This window comes from Coturnix japonica, chromosome 37 (genome assembly GCF_054131305.1).
Source record: "Coturnix japonica strain WE chromosome 37, WE-NBRP24, whole genome shotgun sequence".
Lineage (NCBI taxonomy): Eukaryota > Metazoa > Chordata > Aves > Galliformes > Phasianidae > Coturnix > Coturnix japonica.
In genome coordinates, this window is record NC_140699.1 from 4,060,415 (window position 1) to 4,087,379 (window position 26,965).

General features: G+C 44.3%; 1 long non-coding RNA gene across 1 annotated transcript; it reads right to left on the reverse strand.

Annotated features, from left to right (window-relative positions):
* Positions 1–4,316: 4,316 nt before the first annotated feature.
* Positions 4,317–12,929, reverse strand: LOC146754977 (uncharacterized). Its single transcript, XR_014938592.1, has 2 exons — positions 12,299–12,929; positions 4,317–7,049 (listed from the first exon to the last, which is right to left on the reverse strand). It is a non-coding gene; the product is annotated as an uncharacterized LOC146754977 (long non-coding RNA).
* Positions 12,930–26,965: the final 14,036 nt, after the last annotated feature.

Sequence of the window (26,965 nt, forward strand, 5' to 3'; positions counted from 1 at the left end):
ATTAACAAATCACTTGAAAATAATATGCTTTTTAGCCATTAGAGTTATTAATAGTATGTTTGCTCCCTTTCTTGGGGCATTTAATGCTCAAGGAATTAGCCAATCTGGAGAGTAAATCTTTTAGTTCATAGTGGACACCAAACTCAATCTGTCTAGCTGGAATGGGACTATACACTCATTTTCTTTTCAAGACTCCACAGAATTTGACATTTTAGTAGAAACTTAATAGCTTGCAGTAATTTTTTTTACTACCTGCAGCAAGATTAGCTGCTAAGATAAGGAGCTGATGGAGCTGGTGAGTGACAGGGCACGTTCACCTCATTTAAAATATGCATAGGGGAAGGGAAACACTTTGGTACAGAAGTGCTGCTGCTGCTTCCCAGGCATCCAACAACCCTCAAAAGACACTGCCGTCGCACTGAACCTTGCCTATGGGAGCCTAGTCAGAGAGACAGCAGGTGTTTCTAAATGAAATCTCCATGCTGCCTGATTTTAATGGGTCCTTTACTTTGTAAAACCAAGAATTATTAATTAATATTTATACTTTGTTTACGAGTTAATGGGTAACTGGCTTGGGTAAGATCCCTGGATGATCTATCAGTTCACACTGGGAGTAACTGTCATGCAGAACAAGCAATGCTATTAATCAACACAAAGCAGAAGATCACATGGAGGATATTCTTTCTTGCTCTCTTTTTCAGTTTTTTGTCTCCCTCTTTGTTCTCTCCCTCTGTGCACTGTATCATAGAGTGATGGGTAAGACTGTATTTCAGCCTCTCTTGAGGAATGGTTTTGTGGTAAGGAGCCCAACAGCCTCTGGTGTCAATGCTGCTCAACAACCAAAGTTAGTTAATGTGTAGGAAGAAAACAAGTACCTCTGGCATAGGTGTGGTCTCGCAGTGCAGAGCAATGTTCACAATAAAATGGCTGTCTGGGATAGAATGGGACTGTTCCCATATGATGAAACAAATATAGGTCTAACCTGGCATAAAAGTCTACAGCAATTAAACAAGTGGCTGTTCATTTTGGTCTTTTAAAGAATTTCATCATATCCTGACGCTGTAAGCCTTACCAGGAAACTCAGTATGTGAAAACGGAGGAGTAATGCTTGATTTGATTTGATTTGACTTGATTTGATTTTTTTTTTATACTGATTACTGTGAATATCACTATGCATTTGAAATACCTATATTTGAATTGCATTAATCTGCAGAGTGTTTCTGAATCTTTTTAAAAATCTAGCAGTAAAATAATGTCTGCTTGGCATTTAATAATGGCAGATACAACAATAAATATTCACTTAGGATGACTGTTTTTTGCACTGTTCTGTCCATCAAAATATGAACAGAAAATGTGTCCCATTAGTGCAGAAAATGTCTGGAAAAGATACTCCCTGATTAAGGCAGATGTGTCTGCTGATGGTTTGATTTGGAACATGGATTGCTACAAATGAGTCACATTCCTGGGAAGGGGATTTAACGCTCAACAGGTTCAGGCTCCAGGCTTTCCTCTGGCTCAGTCTCACTGCTCTCTTTCTGCTTCACACTTCTTTCGTACACAACAATTCAGTTGTCCCTTATTAAGAGTGCTCCCTCTGTCAGTTCTTCCTCAAGTGCATAACCTTGCTACGCCCAATCATATTAAAGAGTGACTGAAATGGCTTTGCTTTCCATCACAAAAACAGCTGCTACATCAGTTGTAAAATCCTGTCATTTATCTTTTCCCATTTCTATCATCTTATTCAATGCATGAGACAGACACAAATGCTCTGTATTATAGATATTAATAAACCTCCAAATTCTGTGCTATTTCCATGCTGGTTAAACATGGAGTAATCCTTAAATGGAAAAATAAAGCAAGATAAATGCAACCAAAACTCAGAAAGCCAAGGTATACAGCTTTTGTCTATGTACAAGCAAATCTTCATCCAAATGGCTTAAAGGAAATAATGGTGATATGCACATTCCATGCAATCATCATAAAAAAGAAACTGTACAACAGAGCATTTGTCAGAAATCACTGTGAGTAAATGACGACTTTCAGGAAAATCAGAAACATTCTTTGCTATAGTCACTGTCTAAAACTGAGGAATAGAATGAGATGAAATGAAGCAAACCAAGAGATCTCCAATGGAAGTTTTAAAACATTACAGCTAAAAGCAGAAGCTGAAATAATAAAATGAAACTGGTCAAACCCTAGAATTAGAGATTATGTGATAGAAACACATTTTGTTAGATTGTGGGTGACATGCAAGCCTGATTTCTTTTAGTTCTATTATAAGAAACATCACTGGATTCAAAATATCTTGGTGTGGTTTTCAATCATACTTCCATTTTACAGATAGATTTTCAGTTCAATACTCATGGTGTCCTTTGAGAAACGAGCAACTACATAGCTGATGTATACATATTTAGTATGCACATGGCAATCAATTCTGGAGGGGCTGGAATTACATGATCTTGAAAGGTCCCTCCAGACAACTGTTCTGTGATTCTATGATATATTCTAAGTATACAAATACACAATAATTAAATGTTTATATAACATGTGTAATATATACGTATATTTAAGAACAGCAAATCACACACAAAAAAAATGTTAGACAAATTTTGGAAGAATGCAATTCCAGTCCTCTGCTCAGATGTGGCCAGCCTGGAGGTTTGCTTCCACTGCAGACCTGGGCCAGTCCAGCTCCGACTCTGACTGGGGATGGAGAACCCACAGCTTCCTTGGTCTCCAGCAGAGTGCCTGGCCATCCTCTCGCCAATAGCGTCATCTTGTGCCTGCTCAAAATGTACCTCACTTCAGCTGTGCCCTCTGTCTCTTCTATGTCCTTCCATGTCCATCTGCCAAGGGCCTGGCATCCCAGAGGGCAACTGGATAGAGGAATAAAATACCCATTCTACACCTCTCACCCAGCTGCCAATACTCATTCACGCAGCATTGCTTCACTCCACCCTTTGCCCATCATGCCTTGGTCTCTAAGTGCTACAAATTAGGAGGTTTTTGAAAATGCACAAGGGCATAGATGTTGAAAATATGTACCATCGCTTGGCTAGCAGAGCTCCAGTTAAGCCTTTTGTGTGTTTCTGTAATACACAGATTTTGTAAGGTAAAGGACGATTTGCACTTTCCCTAATAGCTTACTGGTAGTTTGTGTTCATGGCTAACACACACCACAAAGATCTCTCCAGCTGCTTGTCATATCTTTGCAGGCATTGTTTAAAGGATGAACTGTACTGAATAAGTTTCATTCTGCATACATTATTCATCAAAAAAATATTACTTCCATGAACTGCGATTAGTACAGTTGCTGTCCATAGACTTCAGTGTATTTTGCCATGAATTTTTCTATAGCTTTTCAAAGAATACACAGTTCCAGGGTTCTTTTTCTCTGTGCCTTTTTTAAACTTCCTTCAACAATCACTTGTAGCTGGTGATATGTTTCCATTGAAAACCATATTGTGATACAAAGCAGTGTGACAGCTGCAATTTTACACAACATGAAATATCAGCTGAGGAAATTACAAAGAGCATTTCCCTGAAACCACGATTTCAAGAACAAATCAATTACCTCAGTGAAGCTGCTGCTCAGAAATTAAACAACCCTGATTATCCTCAAGTAAAGTTCAGATCTGAGGAACTCACGCTGAGGCCCACTTGGAGTTAGCAGAAAATCTTTATTCTAGGGTAATTGCAAGGAAGGAAGGTTGCGATCCCACACATGTTGATAAGGAAAACCATTATTTATTACAGCTGTTTGTCTTGCTCCAATTCATAGGAAGGAGAGGAGGTTCTTTGATATATGTATACCTGACATGAGATTAAGAAACAAAGAGTTCAAATGTTGGTCCAACCAGCTTATTACAAATCTTAATCAGGGAGATGGGGAAGGGGAGGACTGGCAACTATTATGAATTAGGGTGATGGGGAAGGGAAAGTGGGCAATAGGAAATATAGGAAAGAAGCAAAAATTGCATAAAGCAGGGATAGTCACCACCAAGACCTAGCAGTGTTCTGTTGCATGCCATTGCAATGCCCCAAGGCAAAAGTGCAGGGAAGAGCAGCAGCAGAGTGGCCGGCCTTAGGCAGCAAGCAGGTAGAGACAGAGCAGGCCCAAGAGGAAGGGGCAAGTTTCAGGTAGCAGGCCCAGGAGAGTCTATCAGCATGCAGGAATCATGTTGTGAAGCACCTGATGTCATGTTTATTGGTCCCTTTTTTATCCTTCTTCTGCCAATGTGGTATTCCTGGGTACTTGGGTAAGAGCCATGTGCAGAACCCCCGATGTCATCAATTTACAAGCAATGAGCCGATAATGTTCCAATTAGAAACTTTTATTAATTGTAGCGGGTAAAACAAAAAGGCAATTCAGCGCTGGGCGACAGGGGAATCCTCGTTCCTCCAACTGCCGCACCTTCCCGTCCCTTGCAACTTCTTTTGTAAGGTCCATCCCGAGTGTATTGTCCTTTAATTGGTCGGTCGTGATCGTGCCACTTGGTGTGTCGTTCCTTGGTTGGTCCTTCCGTGAAACTTTGTATCCATCGGGGCGCGCTTTGCCTGTAACTATGCAGAGTACACAATCTACCCATAAAATTAGAGTGTTCTGCAACCCTTGTGGCCTCCATATTCCACCATCACATCCCGGTCCTAATGAACAAGCACTCCACCACAATGCTACTACATCCCGGTCTTAATGAGCAAACATTTTATCACAGTCCCCCCTTTTCTTTTATTGTACTATTTTGTTTTGCTCATTAAACCGTTTTAGTTCTTGTCGACTCCTGGGCTCTTTTTCTTTGTTCTAACTGTTTTCTTAGTTCAGCCATTGTATCTATTGCTACCCCCGTTTGATCAACGTAGGTGCAACATTGTTCTTTAAGAGCCACACATAGTCCCCCTTGCTGCAATAGGAGAAGATCCAACCCCCTTCGATTTTGTAACACTACTTCTGATAAAGACCGTACCGATTTTGTAAGCGCATTGATGGCTTCATCTATTTTCTGTAGATCTTCATCCACAGATTGTCTAAGGGTTTTCAGTCCCTGTGGCTGGTTTATTAAAGATGCTACTCCAGTCCCCAGCCCGGCCCCTCCTATAGTTAATAGCATTGCAACGGTTAGGGCTGTGAATGGCTCCCTTTTAATCAGGTGATGTTCAGAGGTTTCTTGTTGACTGATCACATAATCTTTAGGGTGATATATGATTCGTGGAACTATAATTACTTGTACACAGTAATTGGTGGTTTGATTAAATATCTTAGTCGATAAGCATGTAGTGACCCCTAATTTGGCACATATCCATTTAGCATTGTCTGCGGGTAGGAGCCAGTCTGAGGGTTTCTCCTGACTTTGTACTTCTATAGTTTTATTACATAGATGTCGTTTTTCTAGAGGTACAGTTCCCACACACACACCATTTCCAGTAACATGTGCTAGAGTTATCCCTGGAACATTAGGCCTTCCCTTTTTCCATAGGCACTCTGCTGGGTTAGTCCCATTTCTTCTCCTAATCTTCGCTACGGACCCTATTGCTTCATAAAAAGGGGGTCTTATATCATAGCATAGCCAACACTCCTTAGTTAATTCTGGGTAGGTGTTGTTTAACACCTTGAAACTAGACTGAATTATTTTCCAAAGGGTGCCATATTCGGTAATATAAGGGCTTGCTTCGGTCGGGCCTACAGTAACAGCTTCTGTCTTATTCTGATTGTTATTTATTACTACGTTAGGTCCTATACCTATTGGGGGGTCTGGCGGAACTCTTTCTTTTTTAATAAGGAAATGGCCCCCTCGGTCTCTTCCAGGCTCCCACATTCGTACCCCCCAAGTCTTTCCTATCCACCACACTGTGTTTTCTGTTTTAAGGATTTTTATCTCTAAATGTTGGCATGTTACTTCACCAGAGTGAGTCCCATGAGTCGGAGGTGTACAACCTGAGGGACCCCAACTAATTGTTATATATTCATCTTGTCCCCCCCCTGGCAGAAATCCCAGTGAAACCGTTTCACAACCCCAGTATGCACAATAATATTCCCCTGGGTAATTACAATAACTTTTCCCTGGATTTGATGCTGGGCAAGCATAGATTGCCTTGCGATTCAGGCATGGTTGTGTTGGTACTAAGTCACATACTTGACTTTTAAGGATGGGAGCGCCTGGGGTCACGTCTGTGCTTATCACCTTCTGATCTTCCCCTCTGATTAGGGACCACTTAAATGGCTCATGTGTCTGTACCTCTGTACCCCAACCCTCATTAATGAGACTTAATATTATTATCAATTGAGCTAGTTTTAGATAGGCAGTTTTCCCACTGCAGTAGTGAGTCTTTAATTGCTCGGGGGAGTTATTTCCAGTCTTGGGGTATCTTCTGGATCCTAAATCTTTGGATTCATTCATAATGGAGCAGACTCCTCCACATGTTTTATCTCCTCTGCCTCGCCCATCGACTCGGTTGCCTCGAGCCATGGGGTGTATAATCTTCTCGGCAGCAAGAGTATTCTTCAGGAGGGGCTGGTTTTGCTTCCCTTTTAAGTGGGTCTTTGGGGTACTGCACCCTATTCTTTTTCCCACTGGTTATACACTTAAGTGATGCTGGTAAGGATCCAAATTCACCCCCAGGTTTACCCCCTTCTATTAAAATTTCCACGGCCACTCTGAAGGCTAATAACCAATTTGTGTATTCCTGTTTTCGCAGTGGGTCCACTACCTTTCTAAAACATATCCCAACAGTTGCATTCACAATAGTCAAAATATTCCCTTCTACATTAAATTCTATACTGATACGTTTATACAATCATTGTTAATTCATGTTCTCATTTTCCTTGACGGAGGGTTTCGTGACAGTTTTACTTTCAAATCACCCGCTGGACTAGTGACTCTCCATTCGTGATTTTGTACTGGACCCTTAACACGACTAGCATGTGTCCATCCTTTTTCAGCAGTTCTGATGGCAGTATTGGTAGTCAATAATACCAGATAGGGACCTTCCCAGCGAGGCTGCAGTGTGGTTTCTCTCCAGGTCTTTATCAGAACCCAATCTCCAGGCTTTATCTGATGGAGGGTAATGTCAAGAGGGGGTCTTTGAGTCAATTGTCCCTTTTTCCACAATTCCTGTTTATACTTCATTAATTCCGTGATATAAGCTTGAATGTTCTGATCTACCACCCCCGGGTGATCTTTAGGGGTTCCTGCATCATATGGCATTCCGTATAACATTTCGAAGGGAGATATTCCTATGTCAGCCCGGGGCTGGGCCCTAAGGTTTAAGAGGGCAAGGGGAATGCATTTTATCCATGAGAGCTTAGTTTCTAGTGTTAATTTGGCCAATTGCTTTTTTAGTTCCCCATTCATTCTCTCTACTCGCCCTGAACTCTGTGGGTGCCAGGGAGTATGTTCTTCCCATTTTATTCCCAAGGCTTCAGCTATATTTCTAGTGATTCTTGATGTAAAGTGTGGTCCTTGATCTGAATCTATTACTTCTGTTACCCCATACCTAGGGATGATTTGTTCGAGTAATATTTTTGTTACTACCTGAGCTGTTGCTTTAGTTGTGGGGAATGCCTCTACATAATGTGTGAGGTGGTCTATTATGACTAATACATATTTATATCTTCCTACTTTAGGAAATTCGGTAAAGTCAATTTGGACTCTAGAAAATGGCCTAGTGGCCAAGGGTCTTCCCCCCATAGGCAGTTTTCTTTGTACGGCTCTGTTTATCTTTAAGCACGTAATACATCCTTGAGTAATATGTCTAGCTAGATTATGTAGGCCTATACACATGTACTTAGTGGCAAAATGATCTATTAAAGCTTGGCTTCCCCAGTGGGTCCGTTCGTGCAACTGGGTCAGCACCTGAGATGCTATTGACTTAGGCAGTACCTCTCTCCCGTCAGCTAGATACCACCTCCCTTCTGTGTTTTTAGTTATTCCCATTTGATTCAGTTTTTGTTCTTCCTTCGGTGTAAACGAAGGGGCCTCATCATGTGTCAATTCTTCCTGCCTCTCCTGCCTCAGGACCAATTCCCTGAGGGCAGCTTGCTTAGCTTCTAGGTCTGCTGCATTATTTCCTCTAGTCTTGTAATCGGTCCCCTGTTGGTGTCCTCTAAGGTGTACCACCGCTATCTTCTTTGGTTTTCGTAGGGCCACTAAGAGTTGCTTTATTAATTCTTGATGTATTAAGTCCTTTCCTTGGGAATTTATCAATCCCCTTTCTTCCCAAATCTTCCCAAAGGTATGTATTACCCCATAACTATATTTGGAATCGGTATAGATAGTGCCCTCTTTTCCCTGTAATCTTTTTAGTGCCTGTAAAACAGCATACAGCTCGCAAGCTTGAGCTGACCAAGTGTTACTCAAGGGTCCTGATTCCAATACCCGGAGGGTCTTTCCATCTACTATTGCATAACCTGATCTTCTCTTTCCCTCCACTACTCTAGAGGATCCATCCACAAATAATTTTTCCCCTTCTCTTAATTCTTCTTCTTCTAAATCTGGTCTGATTTTTGTTTGTTCTTCTATCGTATGTAAACAGTTATGAATGAGTCCCACATTTTCGGGTTTTCCATATAAGAATTCTGCAGGATTCTGGAGACTTGTGGTCTCCAGGGTTAAGTTAGGGGCTTCCAGTAAGATACCCTCATACTTTAGAAGACGAGAATCAGATATCCATTTTTCAGCTTTTTGTTGGAGCACATTTCTAATATTGTGGGGAGATAGTACCTTTATATTGCTGTTAAAAGTAATTTTCCTGGCTTCTTCTACCAATAACGCACACCCAACAATTGCTTGTAAGCAAGTGGGCCATCCTCGGCTCACAGGGTCTAATAATTTTGACAAATATCCAACGGGTTTCTTCTTCCCTGCCCAATCCTGTGTTAAAACCCCATACGCTGTACCACTGTCTATGTTAACGAATAAATAAAAGGGTCTTTTTAAGTCAGGCAGGCTCAAGACAGGGGCATTGATGAGATCCTCCTTCAGCTTTTGTAGATTCTCTTCATCTTGTCTATCCCACTTTATTAATCCATCGGTACTGAGCTTTTGATATAGAAACTTTACTTTACTGCTATAATTTTCAATCCATTGTCTACAATATCCCACTAATCCCAGCAATTGTCTTATTTGTCTCTTATTGTTTGGCGACTTCAGGGACAATATTCCTTGTATCCTTTCAGGATCTATCTTCTTTTCTCCTTTACTCAGGTAATGCCCTAGATATCTAACCTCCTCTTTCACAAATTGCAATTTCCTTTTTGATACTTTAAGTCCTTTCAGTCCCAAAAAGTTCAGCAATTTAATACTTTCTTTCCGAACCTTTCCCTCATCCTCTCCAGCAATTAATAGATCATCTACATACTGTATTAATTTGGTATCAGGATCTAGCTGATACTCTTGCAGGATCTGTTCTAGGGCTTGCCCAAACAAATTAGGGGATTCTGTGAAGCCTTGGGGGAGTACAGTCCACCTTAATTGCTGTTTTCTGTTAGTATCTGGGTCTTCCCACTCAAATGCAAAAAAATCGCGGCATGTCTCATCTAAAGGGCAAGCCCAAAAAGCATCTTTTAAGTCTATGACACTATACCACAAGTTGTCGGGCCCTAATTTACTTAGCAATGTATAGGGATTAGCTACAACTGGGAACCTAGATACAGTGCGCTTGTTAATTTCCCTCAGATCATGAACCAACCGATATGTTCCATCAGGTTTCTTTACCGGTAATATAGGGGTATTAAATGGGGACATACAGGGTTCCAGTAATCCTTTGCTCACTAATCTATCTATTTCTGGTTTGAGACCCCTCCTTCCTTCCAGGGAAATAGGATATTGTTTTATTTTTACTGGGATTTCAGGATTCTTGATTTTTACCGTGAAAGGGGGTATTTTTAGTTGTCCCACACTCTCGGGGGTATACCAGACATCAGAATTGATCTCTTGTTCATCTTCTACCCTAAGAGGGCAGAGTTTGATTCTCAATTCTTTATTCTCTACTTCTAGTCCTATGCCTAATGCAATAATCAGATCCCGTCCTAACAAATTGAACTCCGCTTCAGGCAGTATCAAGAAATCACCCAACCCCACTTTGGACTCTGCTTCTATCATTACATTTTTAACTATTCCTACTGTAAAAGGTTCTCCCTTTGCTCCTATTACTTTGGTAGTTTCCCGGGAAGGTTTGCATCCGAGGGGGATCTGTTGTATAGTAGACCTTTCTGCTCCTGAATCTACTAGAAACTCTACCTCCTCAGCTTGGGGACCAATTTTCAATTTTATCAAGGGCTCCTGTTGTTTCTGGGTCCCCAATATATAGAGCCCCTGACACCCCTAGTCTTCTTGGAAGGACTTTTCGTCTCTCATTCTAACCCTGCAGTCCCTCTTCATGTGTCCCTTTTTCCTGCAATAATAGCATATTCTCTCCTCCTCCCTGTTTTCAGGCTTCCTAAATTTTTGCTGTCCTGGAATTCGATTTTGCGTCCATCCCCCCATTTTCCTTTCCAATTCCCTACTTTCTCTGACCGCTGCTACCATCATCCTAACCTGCCTATTATGTCTTTCTTCCTCCCTTCTTACATATACCTTCTGAGCTTCCCTCAAAAGTTCATCAAGCCCCCGATCCTGCCAATTTTCTATCTTTTCTAGTTTCTTGCGGATATCTTCCCAAGCCTTATCTACGAACTGTGTTTTGAGCAGAGCCTGGCCTATCGGTGTATTGGGATCCAATCCTGAATATAGTTGTAAATTCTTGCGTAACCTTTCTAGCCATTCAGTGGGTGTTTCCTCCTTCTTTTGTCTTTCATTAAAAGCTTTATTTATATTCTGACCTCTTGGGACTGCCTCCCTAATGCCCTGGATAATGATAGTTCGCAGGTCCTGCATGTGAGTCCTATGATGTTGATTTTGATGGTCCCATTGCGGATTCTGTAAGGGCCATTTAATATCCGCAGCGGGCCCGTGGGCATGTTGAGCATCCCAAATGCGCATCCCTGCACGCCTAATCATACCTCTCTCTTCTGCTGTGAACAGTATACTTAGAATAGATTGTAGTTCCTCCCAGGTATAAACATTTGGCCCTAAGAACTGATCTACTCTGTCTGCCACCCCCTGGGGATCTTCTAGTATATTACCCATTTCCTTCTTAAAATCTCTAACATCCCCTGAATTTAAGGGCACTGATATAAACCCCATCTGAGGTTGTGGACCTCCCATGGGCATTTCTCTTAAAGGGTAGAGGTTATTTTGTCGTGCCTTTGCCCGTGTCACAGGCCCTCCCCCTTCTATCTTTTGTACTTCTCCCTCTCTCGAATCCATCTGCCCATGATCCAACTGAGGAGGAGAAGGTAGGGGAATTGCTGGTGGTAAAGCATATGGTGGGGGTCCCACTAAGGCCTCCTCTTCCCTTCGAGGTTTACGTTTTTCGACATCTTTTTCTTTTCGTGTCAAATTAAAAATGGGGACTCCTAAACCCTCTGGGCGAGTGACCCATACTGCTGCATAGTCACTTTCTTCTTGATTGAAAGGGGTTTTGGAGTTTACCCAAAAATTTAATTACTGTTGTACCCAATCTTCATTAGAACCATACTTAGGCCACCATACTGCCGGGCCAATTTGTTGTCCGCTCCAAATTTCTATACAATAATAAATCATCTTTGCTTTATCTTTATTTCTTGTTCCTGGATAGTGCGTCCAGGCAATTAGCATGAACCCTAGAGGTGAGTCCTTAGGAATGGATGGTCGTTTAGAAGGGGTGGGTGGTTTAGTTTTACACTGCCCCATCTCGTTCTTTACTTCTTGCTCTCTTGTTTTATTCAACGTCTGTAGCTCCCCCTAGTGCCCGTAGCTCTAGGGGAACACCTAAATAATAATCATCCCTAGTGCCCGTAGCTCTAGGGGAACACCTAAATAATAATCATCCCTAGTGCCCGTAGCTCTAGGGGAACACCTAAATAATAATAATCATCCCTAGTGCCCGTAGCTCTAGGGGAACACCTAAATAATAATCATCCCTAGTGCCCGTAGCTCTAGGGGAATACCAAAGAATAACCCTCCATAGAGCCCATAGCCCTAGGGGTTGTGGTGGTGAAAGGGTCCCGCTTATACCCTGTACCCACCCTTCGGCGTGCCCTCACTCAGTGTTGCATTCACTCGCTTCCCCCAGGTCGTGGCCCACGCCCTCGCGGGCAATGGGAACCGCACTACTGTGGGGTCCACACTCGCTCGGGTTAGTGCCGGCTGCCGGCCCCCCTTCACAAGCACACAACACTCGCCACACGCCGGATTCCCAACCCAGACCGGACTATACTCACCTGTCCTGCGTCTTCGTCCGGACTTTCGTGCACGAAATTTAAAGGGTTAACCGGTTTTTCCTTGCCTTTGTGTTTTAAATTTCGGATCGTCGGCAGGAGTAGGGCGGGAGGATAGGAGCCGAGGCCGCCTATTTAGGCGGGGCGCCCCCTCAGGCTCGTACCCACGCCAGTATTCCCGTCCGAGTCACGGCGCCAAATTGTCATCAATTTATAAGCAATGAGCCGATAATGTTCCAATTAGAAACTTTTATTAATTGTAGCGGGTAAAACAAAAAGGCAATTCAGCGCTGGGCGACAGGGGAATCCTCGTTCCTCCAACTGCCGCACCTTCCCGTCCCTTGCAACTTCTTTTGTAAGGTCCATCCCGAGTGTATTGTCCTTTAATTGGTCGGTCGTGATCGTGCCACTTGGTGTGTCGTTCCTTGGTTGGTCCTTCTGTGAAACTTTGTATCCATCGGGGCGCGCTTTGCCTGTAACTATGCAGAGTACACAATCTACCCATAAAATTAGAGTGTTCTGCAACCCTTGTGGCCTCCATATTCCACCATCACATCCCGGTCCTAATGAACAAGCACTCCACCACAATGCTACCACATCCCGGTCTTAATGAGCAAACATTTTATCACACCTTTGACAGTCACAGTTGTGGCAATGGTAGAGGCCATGAGGAGTCTGTTCAGGAAGCCAGGAGTACTGTTCTGGGTCATGAAAAGGCAGCCAGTGGTTTGACTATCACATGTTTATGTGTTTTGATGTTTCACAGTGGGTCTTAAGTAAAAGGAACTCAGGTTTTGGTTGCCTGCAGGTCAGATGTTCTTTTGGGTTCAATATGTTTGCATAGTGACTTGCAACCATGGGACTGGTGTTCAAGGACCCTCTTGGTTCCTTCAGTTCCTAGGTTCTTTCTTGCCTAGATTTGACACTTTGTTTCAACAGAAGAGCTGATATTCTCTAGTGAAGGCTATTAGTTTGGGCACAAGTGGTAACCTAAACCTGTTCCAACCTGTACATACAAACCTGCAAGTTGGTCTCATTTCGGTCCCTCAGTCAATACTTTTTCTTTTCTTCCCTCAGAGCCAAAACCTGTGTTTATAAACCAGGAGCAGGTGCAGAAAGAGGTGAGTGCTGCCCTGGCAGCAAGTGCCTCCCTCAGCTGTGAAGTAGCACAGGATCCAACAGAAGTAAAATGGTACAAGGATGGAAGACTGCTTGCCTCCTCCAGAAAGTTCAGAATGGAATCTGTGGGCAAAACACGGCGTCTGGTTGTGGAGCAGCTGGAGAAGAAAGATGCTGGAGAATACATCTGCGAGGCTGCTGGCCAGAAGATGACCTTCAAGTTGGAAACAACTGGTGAGCATTCGCTTTGGGAGCACTAAGCAGCTTTTTATGTGGCTTAGAGGAAGACTGGCTGTCTTCTACCCTGTGGGCATGGAACAGCCACAATTCCCCCCGGAACAACATCAATGACCCACACCACAAGTTGGATTCTCCTTTTTAATGTAGTGGTAGCGAGGTGAAAATCTGGCTGTGGAATATTTTTGATTAAGGAACTTCTACTTTAATTTCTAGATGCGCTGAATTACCCTCTGGAGTGTCTTTCTGAATATATAAGCAACCATGGGTGACTATGATCCTGATTTATATCTAGGTTCAGGCTTACTTTTTCAGTTAGGTTAGATCAATAGCTCCAGAGAAGATAGGGAAATACAGCAGTTCACTGATACCATGTGTCAGAAGAATGCAGCTCAGTGCTGGGCAGTTTGCTGCTTCATTCCCTCTTACAAGTTGCACCCAAGGCTGGAAAAGACCACTGAGATAGCTGAGTCCAACCCAGCCCACCCTCACTGGACTTACTAACCACGTCCCCAGTGCCACATACCCGTGGCTCTTGAGCACCTCCAGTGACTGCGGTATATCAGCGTGGTTGCTTCAGTTGTGGGAGTTTTCAGACACTGGCTGTTGTTCTAGCGAGACAAAAAACCAAAACTGATGGAACAGTGTCTATACAGGAAGCAACTGGCTGTCCTGATGGCTGCCAACAGTTTTACACAAGGTGTGTCATGCAAGCTTGCATGAGTCTGGTTTAAAAACTTGCTGTTCTGATGGAAGGAGAGGATGTTGGTACAGGATAACTGCGGGATTTGTGCTCTCCCGACATCCAGTTGCAATCACAGCTTATTGTTGCTATAGAAAACAGCTTCTCTGTAGACAAATTGAGTTAGTTCCAATAAGTGGCTGAAGCCCTAAGTGATCCAAGGTGAAGCATGATCCAAACTGGAATTTAACTAATTGTAGTAGGGAATCCAAGCCTTAATGAGATGAGTTATTTAAAATATGAGTCCTCCATCTAAAACAGCATTGAACTCTTACTCTGGTTTATGATAGAAGTGAGAGTTTAACAGCAGAAGTCTGAAGTTATGCTCCATATTTCTCATCACTCAAGAGAATATTTGAATATATGAATTCCTTTGGCTATGTTAGAGCTCATAATGAGGTCAGCTGATGTTCTTTAAATGCTCGGAGTCTAGCAATGTGGGGAAGTGGACTGCTATTTGCTGTTGAGCTTTAGGCTAAGAAGCCTGATTTTAGAGGACTGTGGACTTCCCCTTTCCCTTCCCCTCTCCTCCCCTTCTCCCTGGACTGATCCCACATGGTTTGAGAATGATTTCAGATCAAGGTAAATGAGGAATCGCTGTGTGAAAACCTGTTGTTTTACTGCACTATAAGAGACACTTAGTCAAAAGACAAGTGTGTGTTCCAAGCTTGAGATTGCAGGAGATCCTAGAAACAACTCAGCTGCTCAAACCTGTAGTCTGGCTGAATCTTTTATTGTCAGTTTTGGTCAGGAGGAGATGCTTGAGTAAGACAAATAAAAGGTGACGGGTAAGTTGGTCCTTCTTGTGATATACTTCTAGGCTTTCATCAGGGAGAAGCTTAATTAGTCCAAATAATCATAGCAGAAACCACACCAAGAGCATGAGAGTGAAATTTATACTTTCTTGACGTGAAGGAAAATTTTACCTGGTTCTGCCATTCCCCAAATATTTGTTTCCTTATGACAAGAAGAACTTTGCAGAAGTAATTTTTTTTTTCAGTCTTGCGTGCAACACAAAAAGGGGTAAAATCTAGGAGGCCACCTGAAATGTTTTTTCCATCTGGAAGGATCCATTTAACAGCACCCATGGACCTGGTTATGAACAAAACTAAGTTCCCAACTAAATCCACATTCTTCTTTCTCCTTCTCAGAATTGCCTGTGAAAATCAGCAAACCATTGGCAGACAGTAGCGTCATTGAGAAGGACAAGGTCACATTTGAGTGTGAGCTGTCCAGGCCCAACATGGACGTCAAGTGGTTCAAGGTATGGCATGTAATGGTATTTTCCTTTCTGACTTCTCTGGAAATGAATGAGAGCCTTTAATTTCACTTCCAAGGGATGCGAGTCTGAGCTTTTCCTTGATAGCTTTTTCACTGCTCTCTTTTCTTTATGCTCTTTTATTTGCCCAGATCAGCACTCTTTGTTATTATGTCCTGAGTTCATTTATCAAGTTGAAATTGAAGTTTGTTTTGGTTTTATTGTGAACTTTTTAGGTCATGCTGCACAAAATATTGTTGGTTGAACTACAGTACAGTCTTGAGCTTCAAGTCTAACACAGAAATTCTCAGCCGGGATTTTGTAGCCTTGTTGTGAACTGGGTTTTTGGGGTGAAATCTCAGTTTTCTTTGCACCTGACAGTGTGAGAATTTGCTCTGGCACTTTGTGTACCTCCCTGGTGCTCAGCTGTTCCTTCCCTTACTTGGGGATAACGTCATTTATTCAAGGTGATGTCCAAACAGGCTTGTTAACAGTCCTCCGCAGTGCTTTAAGCTGTCATAGGTCAGCCAGAATTTATGCATGTTCTATAGCCATTCCTTCATGTTGAAAACACTGCACTGTGCTTAAGCTTCAGCATATGTTCCAGTAAGCACAGTTCCATTAATTCTAGGGGAGTGGGTGAATTAAGCATAGATCTGAAGGCTCCCTTTGCTGAGTGCAGAGATGGAAGGACTAATGGAGATCTGACTTGATATTTTCCCTTCTAGGATGGGAAGGAGCTCCATCAAAGTAAAAAAGTGGGCATTACTTCCCAGGGAAATAAGAGAAGTCTCATTATTCACAAGTGTGAATATGAAGATCAGGGAACATCCACATGCTGAGCAGCCTAAGACAAGACATCAGCTACCCTAAAGGTTCATTTTATGTTTAACTGAAAGAGCAAATAAATCCTCTTGTGGTATTTTGCACCACGGGAAGAAATGCTTCATGGGCAGTTTGGGCATTTCTTGGTTAGTCCTTTTGGATACCTTTCTCTTTCTTCTTTATGCTCAAGACAGATTTTCCCTCCATGTGTTGCATTGGTTAAACCCCAGTTTGTAGCTCATCATTGGGCTCTGAAGCATCAGATTTGTTACTGAACACACGGGTCTGCTGTGCCCTGGTAGATGCCACCTTCCCAAGGGACGTATGAAAGGATGCTTTTTTCTGATTTCCTACTAGATGCTGTCCTCATGTGGCCACTTGGGTTCAGTGTTAGCATGAACATGAACATGTGTCCTGTCCCATGACTTTGGTGAACTCTCATTTTCTCTCTCATTCTGCAACCAGGTTGGGTTGCTGTTTCAGTACTGGCTGTTTTATGTAGCCATTCCATTTGTTCTGGTTTACGTTCTTTTTTATTTTCTTTTTTTCAGGCATCATTTCTATACAGTAGACAAAGCCAGCCTATTACATTTGATTTACAGTTTTTAGCTTTTGCTGGTAAGCATTTCAGCTCTCAGGCAGTTTTACCAACAGCTTTGAAGAGCTGAAATGAACCAGCCTGGACACGATGGTCTGTTTTTGTTGGTGTAATGAATTTATGAAGTTAAACTGATTGACCCCATAAGGTTTTACAGTGTATGACTCACGTCTGGCAGAGTTATCACAGCAATGAGTTTATATACTTAGCATTTCAGGAGGCAAATGGTTGGGGATACTCTTTCATTTGCTTGCGTCTCAGAGTGAATCACTAGTATGTGAACCATCCTTCATCTCCTTTGTATTGCTTTTGTGTGTGTCTGTGTGTGGTTTCCCCTGTGAATTTCATTCTTTCCAGTTATATGGAAGTTCTCTTTTGAGCAGTGAAATTAGATGTTCCATCATCAGTCATAATGGTAAAGCTGAGTTGCCACGTTATCTGTGTCCTTTCTGTCTGGCGTCTCAATAACTGCTGCCCCACCACAATATCTGCCTAACACTTCAGCTCCATGGATGCCTCCTTGTGCAAACTGAGAGCCTGTATTTGGTGTGCATAGATCTGGGCTTACATCTGTGCTGGTAAATGCACTAGTGCATGGGCTAAGCAGTCCTGCCTCCTGTGCTGTGGGCATTGAGATGGGGCTCCTACAAGCTGCCCATTGCAAGATATTTAGAAACTAATTGCTGCGGAGGTTTCCATCCTCTTTTCAGACTAACTAAAATTTGGTTAGTGGGATCAAAACAGAAGGGGCAGGGAGGGAGAGCTGACCAAGGACTACTGATGGAACAACTATGAATCCTTGGTTCCTCAGGATTCCCTGCATCAGCAGTTGGCAACAGGAGTAAGGGGGCTCAGGAGGACACTGTGGAGTAGTGTGAAAAATGAGCGAAGAGAGTTACTAATTGATGCCTCTTGGAAAGTAGTCCAAGAGTGGTCCTCTTCCTAAACTCTCCTCTTGTGTGTGGTTTTATCTTTATGAGGTGTTCATAACAAGTGATGTGTAGATCTCCCTTATCTCATAATGTCTTTGCCTGCCTGCAGTGAATATGCAGGATACTGGATCATATACCAGCTTCTTTGAATTACTGCTCATGTCAGGAGATAAAATCTGCCTATTCTTTGAACTAACACTGGCGAGGGTTAGTTATTCTGGCTACCGAGAGAATGACACAGCAGATTAAACTCTTTCATTTCCTTCTTTGTCAAATGCCTTTTCATCTGACTGTGTGTCCCATAGAAATTCAGAGCAGTGTTGGCTGAGGGAAGTGGAAATATTTATCTCCTGTGTGTATCTGCCACCCTATTTAGACATGCTGGCAGAGCGCAGAGATTGGAGGAGTTGGATTAGGCAGTAGTTTCCCTATTGCTCACAGAACCACTTTTTCTGTGGTCTCCCAGCTACCCTGTGCCCAGTGACCTATGCAAGATGGAGCGGAAAAGGCTCATTTTATGAACAAACAGGAACCTTTCTGGTCAGATTAATACCTGTGCTCTTTTAGAGAGATTTAGATACTAGAGATTTTAGGTACTGGAATAGGCTCCCCAGAAAGGTGGTTGAATCACCATCCCTGGTTGTGTTTAAGAGCCTTTTGGATGTGGTACTCAGGGATATGATTTAGTGTAGGGTTTTTAGAGTTAGGGTACTGGTTAGGCTGCGGTTGGACTTGATGATCTTCAATGTCTTTTCCAACCTGGGTAAATCTATGATTCTATGCAGGAACTCTTCTCCTGAGGTTAATCCAAGTTGTATCCAGGCCCTTCAGAAGGAAAGGGATATAGCAGCACAGAAATATGGCCTGATTCTGACATAAATAAATGCAGACCTGGAGAGTTAAAAGGGATTGTGTGATGTTCAAAGGATTTTGAAGCAAAGATGTCCCCTAGGTAAGATTTGTGGCTGACATTCCCCATACATTGTTTGTAGGCACACAAGCTAAGGAGAGACTAGTGATGAGCATGCAGAGAAGCCAATGGTTCAGACAGGTTTGTAGTGACACAACACTGTAGAGTTCTGTCTAGTTCTCCTTGGCATAGTTTGGAAAATAAAGATGAGGTAATTGGTGGTAACCAATATGGCTTCATCAAGGTCAAGCCATGTCTGACAAACTTGGTGGCCTTTCATGATGGAGTAACAGCATCAGTGGATAATGGGAGAGCAACTGACATCATCTACTTGGACTTGTGCAGAGCATTTGATCCCGTCCTGCATGACATCCTGGTCACCAAACTGGAGAAAAATGGTTTTGATGGATGGACCAGTTGCAGGATAGGGAACTGTCTGGATGGTCACACTCAGAGAGCTGCAGTCAATAGCTCAGTGTCCAGGTGGAGGGTGGTGTTGGGACCAGTGTTATTTAACATTTTTGTAGGCAACATGGAGAGTGGAATCAAATGCAGCCTCAGCAAGTTTGCAGATGACACCAAGCTGAGCGGTGCTGTTGATGTGCTAGAGGGAAGGGATGCTACTCAGAGGGACCTGGACAGGCTGGAGAGGTGGGCCCTTGGCAGCCTCATGAACTTGAGTGTGGCCAAGTACAAGGCCCTGCACCTGGGTCAGGGCAATCCCAAGCACAGGCACAGGCTTAGAGGAGAATGATTTGAGAGAAGCCTTGACCCTGAGGAGAAGAGTTGGTGTGGAGGGAGGTGTCCCTGCCTATAGCAGGGGGACTGGAACTAAATGACCTTAAAGATTCAGTCAGTTCTATTGTTTTTCTACCCTTAATTTTGCTTGAAAGGTTTTAGAATAAATGAGATTCTGGTTTCCATGAAAACTGTTTGCAGGGAGCTCCATTGTAGCTAGTAGGTCTGTCTTTAAGTTCAAGGGCAATAATGCATTGACTGTGTTGAAGAGAGAAATGACTCAGGAATGGATGATGGTTTAGAATAAAACATAATCCTACTTATTTTCTATGCAAATATGTGTAAGGAAAAGATGCTGCACTCAGTTCTGGAAATACCCTGACAAATATATCTCTACTGTTTCACAGCTGGAGATATCAAGATTGTTAAAGCACTGGAAGATGTGGAAGTGAATGAATATGGGAGTGCATCTTTTGTCTGTGAGATTTCACACGATGAGGTTCAGACCCAGTGGTACAAAGAGGACAACAAGCTGAAGGCTGATGACAACATCAGAATGCAACGAGATGGTAGGGTGTAAGCGGGGGGTCTTTCTCCTGAGTGGGGGGTGGGTTGGAGATCAAGCATATAAGACATCTGAAATGAAGTGAAGAGGGTTCAGAAGCGAGTTCCTCTTTTGTTTTGGGACTGAGGTTTAGGTGGAACAAGTGACATGGTGGGATGCTTAGTGTGGGACGTGTGATGCTATCCCACCATCCCACACTGCTGGGAGCAGGTAGGAAATGAGTGCAGTTATTTCCAAAGTGGGGGTGAACAGGGCAGTCAGTTCACCTCTCCAAAGAGGTTTTGTCTGACAGTGAGTGTGATCCTTCTGTATCAGATACTTTGAATTTGACGGTGGCCGCATTTGATCAGTCCTTGTAGAAGCCATGTTTAGATTCTGCTTTGGTCTGCTCCATTTCCAGTTCAAAGTCGTTGGACACTAAATGAGACAGCTGCATCTCAGTAAAAGATGTGTTTGAATAGCTGTGATGTGCTTACTATTCAGATTTACAGAGCTGAGGTTTTGTCCTTGGCTATAGCAAAGAAGTCAAATCAGGTGAAATTAATTGTATTTCTGAACTAGACAAGTTTAAGTTTGGTAGCACCTAAATTTGGTGCGGTTTGTCATTGATTTCATCTGAAAGAAACTTGCAGGCTTTTTATCTGCTGTTGTCCCCAGCGTAAGATTATCCATTCACATCCTAAAGTACTTGTTATATTTTCAACTCACTCTTATTTGAATAAAAGCCTCAACAATTGGGAGCAATTTAATAAGCACAGAACAAGAGCTGGACCTTGCATTTGGTAGATACTGTACAGTATTACTTCATAGAAATGTAGTCAGTGGCATTCCCTATAGACAATCGTTTGTTTTATCTTTAGAGTCGTTCAAAGAACCATTGTGAACTTGACATTAATTGGAATGGAATACACGCAAGAGACTTTCCTCTTCTTCCAATTGTCCTCATCCTTTCTTCTCTTCCACCCCTGCTTTGCAGATTACCATATAGAAATCACCAGGAAGTTGGAGGACAAGACAGCTTTGGAACGTCATTCTGTCATCCTGTCCTGTGACTTCAGGCCTTCTCCAAAGGTTGTGAAATGGTTCAAGGGCCGCACACCCATCGAGCCCTCTGAGAAGTACAAGATCAAGAGGGATAAGCATTCAGTAGAGCTCAGAATTCTGAAGCTGAAGCCCGATGATGCTGGTGTGTACAAGTGCAAGGCAGGAATTGCAGAGACTGAGGCCACGCTGACAGCTGAAGGTATGAGCAGGGAGGGTGGCCTCTTCCATGTCCTATTTCACCTCAGATTTCTCTTCTTGAGGTTGACTTCTGCCGTTCTCTCCTGCTAACTTTATACATGTATTATCTTCACATAGATGATTACACAAAGATCATCTAGTCCAACCATTCTACCACATCCCAGTATGATTTATAGTAACAGTGGTAACAGTTCACCTTGTTTCCCCACAGCCCGCAATGTAGAAGTAACGAAGCACCTGCAGGATGTAGAAATTGAAGAAGAGAGCTCTGCTGTCTTCTCCTGCGAGCTGTCCCATAATGACGAGGACGTGGAATGGTTCCTGAATGGCAACCTCCTTTACACCAACAATTACAATGACATCAAGAACGTTGGCAATTGCTGCACACTGACAATGAAGCAGGTTAAGCCTGAGGATGCTGGCACAGTGACAGTGAAGTCAGACAAGGTGTCAGAAAGCGCACCTGAAGGTGATAGGTGGGTCTGATCACACCCCTCCTGGATGTAAGAGATGCTAAGGAGCTCCAGTTCATTCTATTGTGCAGCAGTCCTGCTTCTAAAGCTGACCTCTCTGGGGTGACAAGTCATCAGAGGCTTTCTTCCAGTGGAAGGTTCCATTGCAGCAGATATCAAGGAAGGAGGATGGTTTTGGTGTCCTGCCAAAGCATTCCATTGCTTTTTATCATCATTTTACTTAACACAAGGAGAGTTACAGGAGCAATTTCTTTTACTGCTTCAGTAACATGCAGTGTCAATGCTGTTGTCTCCAAGGATTTATGACTGAAGGAGAGATCATTCAGTGTGTGTTTTGCCTCTGGGATGACTAATGACCAGGCTGTGAGCAACCTGATCTAGCTGTGAATGTCCCTTTTTATTGCAGGGGAGCTGGGCTAGATGGCCTTTAAGGGTCTCTTCCAATTCTAAGGAACTTGTGCCTGAAGTGCAGAAGTGGATGAATTATACCACTTCTTCATATCCTCCCCATGATTACAGAGGAAATACAACAAAACAACATGCATGGTCTTACTGTTGTCATTTGCTTGAATACGAAGACGTCTCTTTTTTATGGTTGAGATTTTTGTTGATATGGGTCAGGAGGAACTCACACTTTTTAGCTTTCTCAATAGGCAAAAAGTTCCAGTTGCTGCAAGCCACCGAGGTAACCAATAGAGGGGCCCTGATCCCCCTTGTGCCATCGGGATGCTCTGGCACGGGATGTGCCTCAAATTCAAAGCTCCTTCCCACCTCCCAAGGAAAAGCAAAGCAACTCAAGCATCTCCAGCAAAGCTGCCCAGCAGACAGCAGGGAATGCAAACAGCTTCTGGCTGCTCCCCTGCACTCCTGTCCTAAGTAAGTGACCCCTCGAGGACTGGATGGGAAATCAGTGCATGACACACGTGAGTGTGCACAGCATTGTGCAAAGCAGTGGGGATCCGTGTGTGTGTGTGTGTATTTGTGCATGGATGGTGTTGTACACACATTTGTGTCCATGAGTGTACAAACCAGTGGTGTTGCTCAGGTGTGTGTAGGTCTGTGGGTATGTGTGCAAGGACGAGCATGCACATATATGTACGTGCACAGGGGTGTGCAGAGTGTTGGAGCTGCACAAGGACATTGTGGTACCGGTGTGTGCGTGCACTTTGGGAGTGAAAGGAAGGGGTTACACATGTGTGAGTGTGTGTGCGCACAGGGCTGCACTAAGGGATGTGGTTGTGTGAGTGTGTGTGAGCACATAGATAGTGCGTGGATGCGGTGGCACAAATGTGTGCTTGCACAGGGCTGTGCTGAGGAGTTGGGCTGCACACAGGTGCACACAAAGGGATGTTTGAACCCTTTGCCCCTAAGAACAGTTTTCCAGTGTCTCTCGTCCAAGAATTCTTTGAACAGCCTGCAGCTGACTCTCCTGAAGCTCAGGGTCCTGACTTTGCTTTTTGCCAGGCCCGCATTCCTTGAGATGAGGAACTCTAGGAGGGCATGGTCACTACAGCCCTGACCACCTCCAGTCTTAACCCCTGCTGTGCAGCATGTCCAGTAATGCTTCCCTTCACAGAATCACAGAATCACAGAATTACCCGGGTTGGAAGGGACCTCAAGGATCATGTAGTTCCAACCCCCCTGCCTAGCAGGGCCACCAAACATACACATTTACTAGATCAGGTTGCCCAGGGCCCTGTCCAACCTGGTCTTGAACACCTCCAAGGACGGGGCATCCACAACCTCACTGGGCAGCCTGTTCCAGGACCTAACCACCCTTCTAGTAAAGAACTTTCCCCTAACATCCAACCTAAATCTTCCCTCCTTCAACTTAAAACCATTTCCCCTAGTCCTGCTATTATCAGCCCTTTCGAAGAGTTTACTCCCCTCCTGGGAGTAAGTTCCCTTCAGGTATTGAAAGGCTGCAATGAGGTCACCTCGCAACCTTCTCTTCTCCAGGCTGAACAAACCCAACTCCCTCAGCCTGTCCTCATAGGGGAGGTGCTCCAGCCCCCTGATCATCTTTGTGGCCCTCCTCTGGACCCTTTCCAAAATTTCCATATCTTTTTTGTACTGAGGGCTCCACACCTGGACACAGTACTCCAGATGGGGCCTCACAAGAGCAGAGTAGAGAGGGACGATCACCTCCCTATCCCTGCTGACCACCCCTCTCCTGATGGAGCCCAGGATCCCATTTGCTTTCCGGGCTGCCAGAGCGCACTGCTGGCTCATGTTAAGTTTCTCATCTATCAGGACCCCTAGGTCTTTTTCAGCCGAGCTGCTCTCAAGGACAACTCCTCCCAGCCTGTACAGGTGCCTGGGGTTCTTCCGGCCCAAGTGCAAAACCTTGCACTTTGCTGTGTTGAACCTCATTAGGTTCACCCGAGCCCAGCTTTCCAGCCTGTCAAGGTCCCTCTGAATGGCATCTGTTCCCTCCACCGTATCGACTGCACCACTCAGCTTGGTGTCATCAGCAAACTTGCTGAGGGTGCACTCCATTCCCTCATCGATGTCATTAATAAAGATGTTAAAGAGCACCGGTCCCAAGACAGACCCTTGAGGGACGCCGCTCGTTACCGGCCTCCACCTGGACATAGAGCCATTGACCACCACCCTCTGTCTGCGGCCTTTCAACCAATTGCTTATCCATCTAGTTGTCCACCCATCAAATCCACCTCCCTCCAATTTGGAGATGAGGATGTGATGGGGGACCATGTCAAAGGCCTTGCTCAGGTCCAGGTAAATGACATCGGTCGCCTTCCCTTCATCCACCAACGCCGTCACTCCATCATAGAAGGCCACAAGATTAGTTAAGCATGACCTTCCCCTGGTGAAGCCATGCTGGCTGTCTCGGATCACATGCTTGTTCTTTATGCGATCAAGCATGTTGTCCAGGAGGATCTGTTCCATAATCTTCCCAGGCACAGAGGTGAGACTCACCGGCCTGTAGTTACCCGGGTCGTCCCTGCTCCCCTTCTTGTAAATGGGAGTGACGTGACCCTTCCTCCAATCATCCGGGACCTCACCTGACAGCCACGACTTCTCAAATATGATGGAGAGCGGCTCAGCAACCACCTCAGCCAGCTCCTTCAGGACCCTGGGATGCACGCCATCTGGCCCCATAGACTTATACTCATTCAGTCTAAGGAGGCACTCTCGGACTTGCTCTACCCTTACAGTGGGGAGGGATTTACCTCCTTGGTCCCCACATGGAGGTATGGGGGTGCAAGACTTAGGGACGTGAAAAAGACTAGAATCCTGGCCACCAGTGAAGACCGAGGTGAAGAACTCATTCAGCACCTCAGCTTTCTCTTCATCTGTTGAAGCCATTTCTCCTTTTAAATTTACCAGAGTAGGCACGCCCATTTTGGCCTGTCTCTTCTGGCCAATGTACCTGTAGAAGGTTTTCTTGTTGTTTTTCACATCCCTCGCCAAGTTCAGTTCTGCCTGAGCCTTGGCTTTCCTGATCCCACATCTGCAAGTTCGGACAGCATCCCTGTATTCTTCCCGGGTGACACAGCCTTGTTTCCAGAGCTTGTACACCCCTTTCTTCACCCTCAGTTCTCTTAGCAGGTCCTTGCTGAGCCATGCCGGTTTTCTACCTCTCCTGCCCACTTTCTTAATCAGGGGAATGGAGACCTCTTGTGCTGCCAGGAGGGCATCCTTGAACAGTAGCCAGCTCTCCTCAACGTCCTTATCTTTGAGGGCAGCGCGCCAGGGGATCTTGGCCAGCATTCCATTGAGTAGCTTGAAGTCTGCTCTTCTAAAGTTGAGCATCCTGGTCCTGCTCTTTGCCAGGCCCACATCGCTTGAGATCACAAACTCAACCAGGGCATGATCGCTGGAGCCCAGGCAGCCTCCAACCTTGACGCCTTTGATGATCTCCTCAGCGTTGGTGAGCAGCAGGTCCAGCAACGCTTGACCTCTGGTCGGTCTGTCCAATACCTTCCCTTCTGCTTGGTGTGCTTAATGCTTGGCCCACAAAGTTATTCCCAGTGCAGTCCAGCAGTCTCTCAGACAGCTTGCAGCCAGCCATGCTGATTTCCCAGCCTGACTGGAATCCCCCATCAAGTTGAGAGTCAGTGAGCGCGGTGCTTCTGGTAGCTGCAGTAAGCAGGGCCAATCAACAGGCTCCCTTGACCAGGCGGCCTGGAGCAGACCCTCACCTCCAGAAGCCCATTATTGGTTCAGTCCCGAATTTTACCCGCAAGTTCTCAACGTGATCGTGGCTGTTCTTAGTCCTTTGCAGTCAGCTTCTTCATAGAGAGGGCAAATACCTTGCCCTCCGGAATTCCATAGTAACAATCATGTCTCCTTTATGTCAGGTGAGGTGTTTTTTGTTGTTGTTGTTTTTTGTTTGCTTGTTTGTTTTCCATTTTCTAGGTAGAAAATTTAATTTCTGAGCCAGGAGAAGAAGAAGTGCAACATGTAACAATCTTCCTGGCACTGTGCAGTTTGCATGAGTAGCCAAGTGCTCCTCAGGTAACGTGTGCTGCAGAGCTGACCTTGGTGGCAGGGGTTGTGTCTTCATTTTCTTCCTGTCATGTGGGAACATAAGAAGACTCTTCAGAGCAGGAGCTGCAGAGGAAGATGAACGGCATGAGAAGGTAAGGCTAGGAACCAAGGACACCTCCAGAAAGAACAGAAAAACTAAGTCATTTAAGATGCATGATGGCCGTGTGATACTGTCCGTGACTGGAGGAGAAGCACATGGCTAGGAATGACTGATGGCTCTGGTGGGATGAGTGCCTACGTGCGCCGTAAAGGAGAGTTTGTGGGATGTTCTGTGGACATGTGAAGGCTGTGGGAAAGTTAAGAGAGAAAACGTGTGAATTCACAGAAGTGGTATTAGAACCTGGAATAAACCATTTGGATCACTCACATCTGAGTCCGTACCAGATTGTCGCACTGTCAGAACCTGAGGCCTGGGATTTTCCTTTAGTAGTGCCAACTGCCTGTTGTAAATGAGAAAAGATATTACTAAACATAGCTTCCCTCCTTGTAGTTTTGATATTTCTGTCTTTGCATTCC